Genomic DNA, 13,208 nt, shown 5'->3' with positions numbered 1-13,208 from the left:
TTCAAAGAGCCAGCTTTTGGCTTTGTTGTTTTACTCTACTATTTTCCTGTTTTCAATTTCATTGACTTCTGCTTTAATGTTATTTCATTTCTTCTGCTTACCTACAATTTAATTTGTTCTTCTTTCTCTAGTTTCCTAAGGTGAACCTACTTTGCATCCTAGCCTAGGCTTTCCAAGGAGAATAAATTTCATTATCAGTTTTGCAAACCTTAGCTAACTAAGCGGCCTTTTGGTTATTTTTACACAGTTAGAGGAAATGTAAAGTACACTGTGCAGTTAAGAGTTCCTTTATTAATGTAAATTCACCTGAGTAACCACCACCTGGACTAAGGTATATTATATTTGCAGATTCTGGAAAGCTTCCTCATGCCTCTTCCCAGGCAACATTCCACAGAGTTAGCCTTCCTTAAATTTGTAATACCATTTAGTTTTGCTTGTTCTTTGCCTTCACATAAATAGAATCAGAAAGTAAATATTATGGGGTTTTGTGTGTGTGTGTGTGTGTGTGCGCGCACGCGCGCACGTGGGGGATAATCTGACTTTATTCACTCTAAACTATGATATAGATTTATTCATATTATTTTCACAGATTTTCATTGTTGTGTGTATTCCATATGATTATATCACAATATATTTAGTCTGCTCTTGTTGCACATTTGATTTGTTTCCAGATTAGAGTCATTTGGAACAAAGCAATTATAAACATTATTTACACGGTTTTTGGTGAATATATGCATACCTTTCTCTAAAGCAATGTTCTCCATATGCTAACTAAAAGTAATTTTATATTTTCTAATAGCCACATTAAAAAAATAAAAATAGGTGAAATAATTTTTTTTTAAAGATTTTATTTATTTATTCGACAGACAGAGATCACAAGTAGGCAGAGAGGCAGGCAGAGAGAGAGAGAGGAGGAAGCAAGCTCCCTGCCACGCAGAGAGCCCTATGCGGGGCTCGATCCCAGGACCCTGAGATCATGACCTGAGCCGAAGGCAGTGGCTTAACTCACTGAGCCACCCAGGCGCCCCTTTAAAAATACTTTATTTATTAGAGAGAGAAAGAGCAAGAGCATAAGTGGAGGAGGGGCAGAGAGTGAGGGAGAGGGAGAAGCAGCCTCCCCACTGAGCAGGGAGCCTGACACAAGGTTCCATCCCAGGACTCTGGGATCGTGACCTGAGTCAAAGGCAGATGCTTAACCACCTGAGCCACTCAGGCACCACTAAGTGAGATAATTTTAATAATATATTTTGTTTAGCTAGATATATCAAAAAAATCCCATTTCAACATGTGACACTAACCATAATGTTCAACAGCTATATGTGGCTAGTGATAATCAGGTTAGCAGCATGGTTCTAGGCTATTTAGATAAAATTGGAATTGTTGGGTCATAGGATATATACATATATGCCTATTTCCCTATCTATATTTATATCTATTTCTATATTTATATTTTTATTTACAGCCACTTTTTGAAAAGATTTTATTTATTTGAGAGAGAGAGAGAGAGAGAGAGAGAGCACGAGAGGGGAGGGGTTAGAGGGAGGAGAAGACTCCCCGCTGAGCAGGGAGACCAGATGTGGGACTAGATCCAGGGACTCCAGGATCATGGCCTGAGCCGAAGGCAGTTGCTTAACCAACTGAGCCACCCAGGCATCCCCACAGTCACTTTTAGTAGTGTCAAATAATTTTCCAAAATTGCTGTACTAAATTGATTTCCAACCAAAGTGAATGAGATAATTATGAGTACATAATTCACTCTCATACACTGCTGATCTTTAAACAAAGCCTTTCTCCAAAAAATTATATTAAAACAAAATAGGCGAGAGGGGAGAAAGAAAACACAGTCAGAGAATAATGAATTTCTCTCTCTTTCCCCTTCTTTTTGTTTTGTTCATAAGCTGATATTCTGGAATCTGTAAAAGGACAAGCTAAGCAGTCTGCCCTGGGAGCAATTTCACTGGGTCATGAAGGAAACCAATTTCAATGATTTGGAGGTTTTCTGAATAGAATTGAAAGTTTAGCTATAAACTGGACATGATGAGTTATCTCTTCCAGTGTCCATCCACTGAAGCCAGATTTGTACCTTTTCCTTTTCAGAATTTTTAAGCTGTCAGTGTTTGGTCAAAATTCTGCTTCAAATGGAGCCAATCTGACCATGAGAGCCTCAGTCTCTTTTTGATACATCGATTGTGTATTATCACAGGATATGCAAATCATATGTTCTAGTTTAAGAACAACAAGTCAGAATAGAAATTTGCATACACTACAAACTGGTGAAATTCAGAATCTTGGATCAGATCCTTAGCATGTTAGTTTCTTAATAAGATATGAGCAATTGCTTTCTTCTTCTTTTTTTTTTTTTTTTTTTTTTGGTAGTAGTAGTAGCAGTAGTTAGAATGGTCATATGACTATGGTCCAGGAAGCGTGTTTTTTGTTTTTTGTTTTTTTAAGATTTTACTTATTTATTTGACAGAGATCACAAGTAGGCAGAGAGGCAGGCAGAGGGAGAGGAGGAAGCAGGCTCCCTGCTGAGCAGAGAGTCCTATGTGGGGCTCTATCCCAGGACCCTAGGATCATGACCCCAGCTGAAGGCAGAGGCTTTAACCCACTGAGCCACCCAGGCGCCCCCAGGCAGCGTTTTGATGTGAGCAGGGAAAGTCATTTGATTACTCAAAAAGAATAATGTCAGGGAATCACATAGAAAAAGCACAAAGTAATTGCCTATGAAAATTGGAAGGAGCCAAATACTCTCTGAAAATCTAAACATAAATAATAGAATTTCTTTTCTTTGGTTGAAATACGTAATTTCTCTTATTTTCAATTTATATAAGTAATTATTAGTATCCATAAACCAATCTGGGAAGTACCTCCTTTGAATTGTTAGAGACCTATCTATGCCCTCCAGAAGAAAACAAATTATTGCAATTACTTTCCTTAGAAAACAATTTACAACTATACAATGGAAAAAGCTCCTAAAACTAATGGACATTTGAAAAGAACTAATTATAGAAAGTAATAACACCACTGAAAGGAAAAAAGGAATGGTATTTATTAAAAATGCTTATTATGAGGAACATAAAAGGAAATAACTATGTACCACTAAGTGTTTGGAGAAGACACTCTGCTGGAAATCTGAGTAATTTTGTGATAGCCTTTTCAGTGCAGTAGGGCCTTCTCAGAGTCTTTTGCATTATGGTCACTGAATTTTGTTGGTTTCTAAAAATCCATTTTAAGAGGATTTTTTCTTCTTTTAATAAAAGGATGAACCAGTTAGCAGTACTGGAAATTATTAAATCTTGTTTATATAACTGTCAGAAGCCCTATTTGTTGACTTAATTGCCTAATTTCAATGACATAAATAGCCTTTTCCTCCTTTCTTTAGCCTGATTTAAACAGTTGTGAAATTATTCTATCATTTAGTAACTTCAGTATGGACTACAAAAACAGGCTAATGGATACCAGAAATTCAGTTTCTTTTCTTTTCTGCACTCCCCATTATGTAGAGCAATTTATTAAAGTCAAGAGACTTGACTTAGGGGAGAATGACCGTTGTGTTGAGATAATTCTTGGTACAGAAAGTATTTCATTTTTGGGTCCACAGAATTTGGATCAGATGTGAACAAGTTCTCAACACTGCAGACTCAAACACGAGAAAATACCAAAAACCTCAGGATAAAGGGCCAATCATAGAAGACTCGCAGATTAGATTATATCTGTCATCTACCATCCAACAGAGAATGGATCCTTGTGAACCACCACCAAGCAGAGATCATCTCTCGATGTGCATTTCATCAAAGCAAAACCAGAATTCCACACTGATACCACTGATGGGAGAAAATAATTGACAGTGTATAAATGAGAAAGAAGACGACTTACCTAAGAATTACGCATAGTATGTAAAAGTCATAGAGCTCAATTTCTGCTCCTGAGGTTCAACAGAAAAATCAAGGGAACGTGAACCAACGGCTCTAATACAAGATGCCCCTGTCAGATGCAGAATTCTCTTGGCTAGAATGATGTGTCTCAGCTATGTTTTTTGTGGAAATAGCTGCCAAAAACTCTTAAGGAATAATACAGTGTTGCGTGATGTTTGATTTTATGTGTTAATTTGCCTAGGTCACAGCACCCAGATATTTGGCCAAACAATATTCTAGATGTTCCTGTAAAGGCATTTTTAAGTGAGATTAACATTTAAACCGGTAGACTTCGATTAAAGCAGCTTTTAGTCTATTGATTTAGGCCCTCCATAATGTGAGTGGGCTTCACTCAGTCAAAGGCCTTAGTAGAGAAAGACTAACCTTCCTGAAACAGAAAATTTTGTTAGCAGAATGCCTTTGGAGTCAAACTTAGCCTTTTGTGGGTCTCTAGCCTGACATTCTATCCTGCAAGGCCAAAGCCTCTACAGTTGTGTGATCCAATTCCTTAAAATAAGTCTCTGTCTTCCTTACTCTATGATCCATCTATCTTATCTATCAGTCTATCTGTCTATCTACCTACCTACCTACCTACTTACCTACCTACCTATCTGAAGTGCTAAGGATTAATTAGTATGTTGTATATATTAGTTCTGAATTGATTGTTTATCTGGAGAATCCTGACTAATACAGACAACATACTAATTCACCCTTGCTATTTATAGAGAGAGAGGAAGAGGAACAAATCTCTGGGACTAGTGAGTTTCTTCTCCCTCTGGGTAAACTGCTTGGCACAAAGAGGACACGCTCGCCAGTCTTCTCTGTACCGGATGACAGGGCTCCACAGAAACCAATTAAAGCTATATAAAAATATCTTGGCAGTTTAGTAGAGGAGTAGATGCAGGGATATCCTACTGCTTAATGCCCACCATGTCATCTGTTGTACCTCCCTGTTAGTTAAGTCAAGAGGACAACACTCCCCTTATTAGATGACCAAAGATAAGTGTATAGAAAGTGTGTTGTGCTAGCAAGAGTATGAGAAAAAGAATTCTCCTAGTTAGAAAAATAAATTGAACTATAAATTGGTACCACTACAATCGATGGCAAATTTACAGGATTTATTATTTACATTAAAAAACATACTGTAACCATTATGACAGAGCAATTGCATTTATAGGACTCTATCCTATAGAGATACTTGTGTAAGTGGCAAAAGAGATGGGTACATGGATGATGACTGCAGGATTATTTGATTATTGTAAGATCAACTTATTTTTATTTTTTATTTTAAGATTAAAAAAAAAACCTTACTTATTTGACAGAGATCACAAGTAGGCAGAGAGGCAGGCAGAGAGAGAGGGGAAGGCAGGCTCCCTACTGAGCCAAGAGCCCAATGTGGGGCTCAATGTGGGGCTCAATCCCAGGACCCTGGGATCTTGACCTGATCCAAAGGCAGGGGCTTTAACCCACTGAGCCACTCAGGCGTCAGATCAACTTATTTTTTAAAATAAAGTGTAAAAGTTTAAGTAACAGTACAAAAAAATGCCTTCATCAAAAATAATGCAGAAGATAATGGTAGCAATGATTTTGATTTTCCACTGATAGCATTATTGATTGAGCAATTACTAAATACAGACACATCCCGCAAGATGCTATTACGCAGTTGAAAATTTAACCATAAAATTTGTTACTAGCCCAAAGAAACAAGATCCAATCCCACAAAACATGCTTTTCAGGACAGATTACATCATGCCTCTCTTGTTCCTTGTTTCTCAGAACTTCTCTGTCTTGTAACTATGTTTCTTCTGGCAGATCTTCCGGGAGGTCAGGGGAGCTCCAGAAAGGGTCCTTATATCACTTCAAGGGAGGGAAATGAGATATTTTGAGCTTTGCTGAGGCGAACCTGTGAAAACCAAACCGATGATGTAAAAAGCGCCACACCGTCCCTGGGTGGGCTTGAACCACCAACCTTTCGGTTAACAGCCGAACGCGCTAACCAATTGCACCACAGAGACACAATGCACAGTCTTTCTTCCTTGTGATAGTGAGTGATTCCTCCCAAATCACAAATGGCCACCAGTCCCTGCTGTGTGATTGGGCGGGCTCCAAAGCCTTGGAAAACCGGAGATGAGAGTGACAAATCAAGCCGTCTTTCGGGTTTGAAAGCGGTGCATTGGGTGATTCCAAAACTGGGGAAAGCAAATGGCCTCGCCCCGCCTTGCCCCTCAGAAGCCAGAACCTTTGGAGACACCCGGGACCGCGACTGGGCAACCGCTCTACGCCCTAGTGTGTCGAGGGGGGCTCAAGGGAAGCAGAATGCCCAGGACACTCAATTAGGACTTGCTGAATTAACGCATTTTAGAGTCTGAGCATACAAAGGGACAATGGCTACACCTTATGTATATATGTTATGCAGTATGTTATGTATACATAAATATATGTAGAATATATTTAAAATATATAGAATATGTAGATTATATATAAAATATATAGAATATATGGACTCTCTCTCTCTATATATATATAGACTCTGATAAACTCTGGCCCTCCAGCTGCAGCCGCCTCCCAGGAAGTAGCCTGCTAGAAGTCTGCAGATTTGTAGAAAGTCAGGCTTTTAATAGTAACAATCCAGGAAGCTAAAAAATAAAGTTGTGGAACAACTGGCTCAAAATGGCCAGGATTTGATTAATAACTTAATAATTAATTACTTCCCTAATTTTTATCCCCATTGCAACCTAGGACCACCCAGAAAAGGCAAATATGCCCGCTAACCAGTCATACAGGATGCTCAGCTTCTAGTTATCTACTTACAGCTTTCCCATGCCAACAGCCTCCAAGGAGGGCACACCTTAAGTCCTCCCTTTTTCCTACTATAAAGCTTTCCCACTCCTCCTGAAGCTTTAGACTCTTTTAAAATGCAAGTGACCATGGCAGATGCCCTTGCTTTATAAGTTCTGTATAAACAGTCTTTAGTTTTCTCTTTTGATTGGTCTTCATTTTTTTCCCCATACAGTGTCACTTTTTAAAAAAATTTTATTTATTTGTCAGAGAGAGAGAGACAGAGAGAGAAAGATCACAAGTAGGCAGAGAGGTAGGCAGAGGCAGAGGGAGAAGTAGGCTCCCTCCTGAGCAAGGAGCCCGATACGGGACTTGATCCCAGGACACTGGCATCATGACCTGAGCCAAAGGCAGCCGCTTAACAAACTGAGCCACCCAGGCGTCCCACAGTGTCACTTTTAAGCTTTTAATCCTTTGAAGAACTCTGAGAACTGAAATTAAAACATGTTTTTAAAAGGGGGAAGTTCTTTTCTAAAGATTTTCTTTTCCTTTTTTTTTTTTTAAGATTTTATTTATTTATTTGACAGACAGAGATCACAAGTAAGCAGAAGCAGGCAGAGAGAGAGGGGGAAGCAGGCTCCCCGCCAAGCAGAGAGCCCAATCCCAGGACTCTGGGATCATGACCTGAGCCAAAAGCAGAGGCTTTAACGCACTGAGCCACCCAGGCGCCCCTAAAGATTTTATTTTCGTCAATTGATTTTGAAGCCTGCAATGTCCCATGGGCTGGGCAGCAGAGGGACCTACAGTGCACCATCTGTGCAGCTTAAGCTCCAGGGCTCAATTCAACTGCATTCCGAATTCTGTCTTCTGTGGAGTCCATAGGGTCAGTGTGAGGGAGCAGGAAAAGGGTAGAGGCCAAAAGGGAACCTTCAGGAGACTGGAAAGAAGTAGGAGAGGCATGATTGAAGACAAGGAGACCTTCCAAGAGGCTTGTGGAGATGCACTGGCCAGATCCTGAGAGATGAGAATGGTTTTTTATTTTGTATCAGAATGGGGAGAGATAAATGGAGAGGACCCGAAAGAGAGAAAAGTGCAAGAACCTGTAGTCGTTCAAGAACAAAGCAAGAAAATATTGTGAATATTTTGCATCAAAAATATTAAAGGACACACACCAATTGCCAGCATCTTTGCTGTGTGCTGTGATGGTATAGTGGTTAACGCTCTGCATTGTGGTTGCAGCAACCCTGGCTCAAATCTGAGCACAGCAGTATCTGGCCTTTGTGAAGGCTCTTTGTGTTGTGCACTTAAGATCCTGATTGTGTTCTATGTGAATTAGACTTCAATATGTACAATTAGAATGAAAGCTGGGTTGGAGGGGCAGAGAATGGTATGGAAATTGGGTTTTATTAGATTTTATTGTACAAACTCATAAAAAGCTCGTTGTTATAGTGTCTAAAAAGGCCCCATCAACATTTGAAATATCTCAACCAGAAAAACATTCATGTCTACACCGTTACATAAGTGGAAGTTACATATGGCTCTTTCTCTTTTGGGATAGCTCTGTGCATGCTCAGATATAGGGCATGGTTCTGGAAGACAGAATACCTGACCCCAGTTTAGTGCACGGCAGGGTTTCCTCCCCTTATTACTGCAAAGTATTAGGGAGCCACCGCAAACCTTGATCTTAGGCCACAAAAAGTGATGAGGGGATTAACACCAAGGCTAAAACACATACCAAATGTGTTCAAGAAAGATGCCAGATACTGCCATGACTCGGATTCGAACCGAGGTTGCTGCGGCCACAACACAGAGTACTAACCACTATACGATCACGGCAGGCCATATACGTGACTGCATCTGGCGTGCCTCCTTTAGCATTTTTTTTTTTTTATTTGACAGACGGAAATCACAAGTAGGCAGAGAAGCAGGCAGAGAGAGGAGGAAGCAGGCTCCCCGCTGAGCAGAGAGCCCGAGAGAGCTCCTTTAGCATTTTTGATGTAAAAACATCCACACCTAGTTAAAGCTATACAAAATTTCCATCAGCCCAGAAACATCAGTACCGCCCTTTCCAGCCAATTCCCAACTACTTATGCTGTGCTTAAAGCAAACCATTCTGATTTCTTTTTGTTGTTTTGAAAGGACCTTATTTATATTTTAGCAACAAGTTAGATAAGTAACTTTGTTAACTGGCAATCAAGTTTTTGAGTCCAAGAGAAAAGAAAAAATCACAAGACCCCAAACAGGCATAATCATTGTTATTTTAAAAAATTAATTTATTTTTTAAAAGTAATCTCTACACCCAACATGGGGCTGGAACTCACATCCCTGAAATGAAGAATCTGATGCTCTACGAACTGAGCCAGGTGTCCCAAATCACGGTTATTTTTTTAAAAGAAGATTTATTTATTTATTTTTGATAGAGATTGAGTAAGGTGGGGGTAGGGCAGAGGGAGAGAGAATCCTAAAGCAGACTTTCCACTGAGTGTGGAGCCCAACTCGGACCCGATCCCAGGACCCTTAGATCATGACCTGAACCAAAATCAAGAAACAGTGCCTCAACCCATGAAGCCACCCAGGAACCCCACTGTCATTTTCCAATGAACATTTTATATATGTAAAATAAATTCAGTTACAATGTACTATAGCACTGTGAACTGAACTAGTCTAAAAGCGACATCACAAAGTTCCATGATTATCCAGAGTATCCAGGTTTTTATCTTTAATACCATTCCCAGAAGGCAGTGATTCATTTAAAAATCCACTAGGATCTTTTAAAAACACCCACAGCTGGCTTGATGGAATTGCCACTGGCATGAGTTGTGATACTTTGAGTATGAAAAAGAACTGTGATTTTTGTGCAGGGGTCAGTAAAATATGGCCTGCTGGCCTAAACCCACACAGAGCTTGTTTAGTAAAGTTTATTGGAACACAACCATACTTATTCATGTATATATTATCTATGGCTGCTTTTGTGTTACAATAGCAGAGTTGAGTAGTTTCAACAAAGCCTAAAATACTTACTATTGGGCAGTCAGAAAGTTTGCTAACCTTAGTCTAGTGGATTGATTTAAGTAATACTGAAGTCAGTGAAGTCATTTGCATGCTGAAGTGTTTAAGTTCAATGTAACTTACCTTAAAATGGTTCAACAAAAACATATAATTAAGTAGATATAAACGGTTCTGATTTCTATCTCCAGAGGTTGACTATTTTTGAAATTCACAGAAGTGAATGTATTTTTTTTTCTGAGATGCATCCATGCTGTTGAGTGTATTATTACAGTGTTCTTGATGAATGTTATTCCTGTGCATGATCATACTGCTGTTGATGGATACTTGGATAATTTCTAGTTTTGGCCATTGTGAACAAGGTCCTTATACATGTGCATTCATTTTTTGAGTATATACTTTGTAGCGGAATTGCTGGGTCATGGGGTGGGTGTAACTTTTTTAGGAACAGCCAGTTTTCCAGAATGACTGTGTGATTTTACCTTGTCAACAGCAACAAGGTATACTTACTCTATATTCTTGTCAGCAGTTGGTGTTCTCCCTCTTTAAAAGTTTACTGATTGCTGTGAATGCATAAAGGTAGTAACTCACTGTGGTTTTAATTTGTGCTTCCCTAATAAATAATGATATAAGCATCTTTCCTTATGTCTTTTGCCCATTTAGAAATTATCTTTTGTGAAGCAAGGCTATTCTGGTATTTTGCTAATTTTTAATGTTTTCACTTTTATTATTGATTTCTAAAAGTTCTCTGTCCATTCAATTTGAGTCATGTTCAGATAAGAATATTGCAAAAACCTTTTCCTACTCTACGGATTTTTGTATGGTGTTTTTTTTTTTTTAATTTATTTGACAGAGAGAGAGAGAGATCATAAGCAGGCAGAGAGGCAGGCAGAGAGAAGGGAAATAGGCTCCCAGCCGAGCAGAGAGCCCGATGCGATGAGGGGCTCCATGCGGGGATCGATCTCATTCCAGGACCCTGAAATCATCACCTGAGCTGAAGGCAGAGGCTTAACCCACTGAGACACCCAGGTGCCCCTCTTATGGTGATTTTTGATGAACATAAGTTTTTACTTTTGATGGAATCTGATTTATTTTTTCTTTTATTGTTAAGGTATCTTACTCTCTAAGACATCTCTCCTGCCCAAGACTGTAAGTACATTTTTCCCACATTTTCTTCTAGAAACTTTAATGTATTCGTTTTCAGCTTTAAAAATTGTGATTAATTTTCTGACCTCAGCACAATACTTAACCACTTCGGCATAAGAATCTTTAGCTTGCTTGCAGATCACAAACCTCCCAGAAATTTTTATAACCTTTGATGTAAAAACATTCATAATAGTTTCCTGTTCAACTCTTTGTTGACTACAGATCTTTGTGTTTCTATCCCTCACTCCTCTTTTGCCCTCTCTTTCCTTTTCTCTTCTCTTCTCACCCCTACCTACATCTGAGAAAATCAGAAATACCTAAGACTGAGAAGAAGAAAGATCTGATCAATCTGTGCTCAGGAGCACAGGCTCTGGTTATGTAAATTTATGTTTAAATGTATAAGAAACTTATAAAGCCAAAATGGCTGTAACACATTCCCACTAAAAATGTGGGAGAGTTCTAGTTGTTCCACATCTTCACCAAGACTTGGTGTTTTTCAGACTTTTTTAGTCATGCTACTGGGTGCAGTGGTATTTCAAGGCAGTTTTAATATCTATATCCCTAACTAGTGATATTGAGCACTCTTTTTGTGCTTACTGGCCATTGGTATAGCTTTCTCTCTAAAGTGTTTAAGCTTTTCCCCATTTAAAAAAAATGGGTGTTTCAGTTTCTAATATTGATTACAGGAGGTCATTTTATATTCTGGAGACAGGGTCTTTGTCAGATATGTTCTGTGAATATTTTTTCCCTGTGATTTGCCTTTGCCTTTTCACTGAATGTTATCTTTAATGAGGAGACATTTTTAATATTGTAATTATTTTATAATTTTAACGTTTAACATTTTAAGTATGACTGTTGTTAAAGTCTAATTTAATATTTCATCAGACTAAAAGTTTAATATTTTAAAAATCTAACTTATTTTTATATTTAATATTGTTAAGGTCTAACTTTTTTTTTTTGGTAATATTTATTTTGCTTACCACCAGGTCATAAGGATAGTCTCATGTATTTTCTTCTAAAACTTTATAGTTGTAGTGTGTATGATTTGTTCTATGATCCAACTCAAATTAGCTTTCATGTATATTGTAAAGTAGGGATTGTAGGTTTTTTCATTATGTAGATATCTTGTTCCAATGCTATTTGTTGAAATGATAGTCCTTTCCCCACTGAATTGCTTTAGTGTCTCTTTTTGGAAAATAATTTGACCAGAGAAGGGAGGTCTATTTTACATGCCTCAGTTCAGTTCTTTTTATTTACACATGTACCCTTCTGCCACTCCCACACTGTCTTGTTTATAGTAGTAAGCAACTTAACAGTAAGTCTTAAAGTCTTCCAGGTTTGATTTTTTCACACAGATCAATAAATTTTGAAATGTGCACATAACAAAGTAGCCACCACACAAATAAAAATCTGCAGTCACTTAACTTCTCTCATTTCATTGTAAGACATGGGTCCTCACATATTATGTCTGCTCCCTTTGCCAAAGATCCTCTATTGCAGCTCCCAGAAAAAATAAATCTCCAGTTACCTTTAGAGACAAAATGTCTGCAACACTCAACCATGAATCTAGATTCTTACTGAAAAAAGTTCATTTTCCAGGTGTCTGGCTAGAACAAACTTTTCTATTATTTATGACCATAAATAAATGTTTGGTTTGGAATTCTCTATTCTTTGTGGGGAGATCAAATTCCCAGGAGGGCCTCTAATTAACTGGACTGATAGTTGTTGACTGTGAGGTTGAAATTGGAGGCTATGTAAAAATTGACTTTTTAAAAAATTGCATTAGAAAAGATTAGGGAGAGATGCTGAGAAAAGGTGTAAGGAAGAGTAGGTTGGAACTAGAAAGTCGAATTTTGGTTCTTGCAGTGATTGTCAGGTTTTATAGAAAAAGAAGTTGGAGGTTACCTATCCAAGGGGCGAAAAAACTTTAGTGGAAACAACCACTAAATACTGGCCATTAAATACAGGCCATTTTATGATGCTTTCCCATTTATACATAATTTCTTTCCCATTTTTGTAAAACTGGCAGGCTTCATGTGCTTGTTATATAACTTTTAAAATGTGCATTTAAATTAAGCCTATGAAAATTAAACTATTCCTCACAAACGTCCTAAATTTATCTTAAACTCAACCAAAGATGCATTTAAAATAACATTGGCCCAGCCTAAGAGACAAACCCACCTGGCCAAAGTGCAGTTCTTGGGTGTGTGTGGTTCTCAGCTGTAGCCGCTTTCTCTAGTTCCCCACACACCTGGAAGACCTCATTCAAAACCTACCAGAGGGACGCCTGGGTGGCTCAGTTGGTTGGACCACTGCCTTCGGCTCAGGTCATGATCCCGGAGTGCCGGGCCGGAGTGCCGGGAT

At 38.6% G+C, this 13,208-nt stretch overlaps 2 non-coding genes across 2 annotated transcripts; both read right to left on the bottom strand.

Annotated features, from left to right (window-relative positions):
• Positions 1 to 5,855: 5,855 nt before the first annotated feature.
• On the bottom strand, positions 5,856 to 5,929 carry TRNAN-GUU. The gene has a single exon. It is a non-coding gene; the product is annotated as a tRNA-Asn (tRNA).
• A 2,527-nt stretch (positions 5,930 to 8,456) lies between these two features.
• On the bottom strand, positions 8,457 to 8,528 carry TRNAH-GUG. Its single transcript has one exon. It is a non-coding gene; the product is annotated as a tRNA-His (tRNA).
• Positions 8,529 to 13,208: the final 4,680 nt, after the last annotated feature.

This window comes from Meles meles, chromosome 1 (genome assembly GCF_922984935.1).
Source record: "Meles meles chromosome 1, mMelMel3.1 paternal haplotype, whole genome shotgun sequence".
Lineage (NCBI taxonomy): Eukaryota > Metazoa > Chordata > Mammalia > Carnivora > Mustelidae > Meles > Meles meles.
Note: the sequence above shows the minus strand (reverse complement) of the source record. Positions and strands in the feature narration are given on the sequence as shown.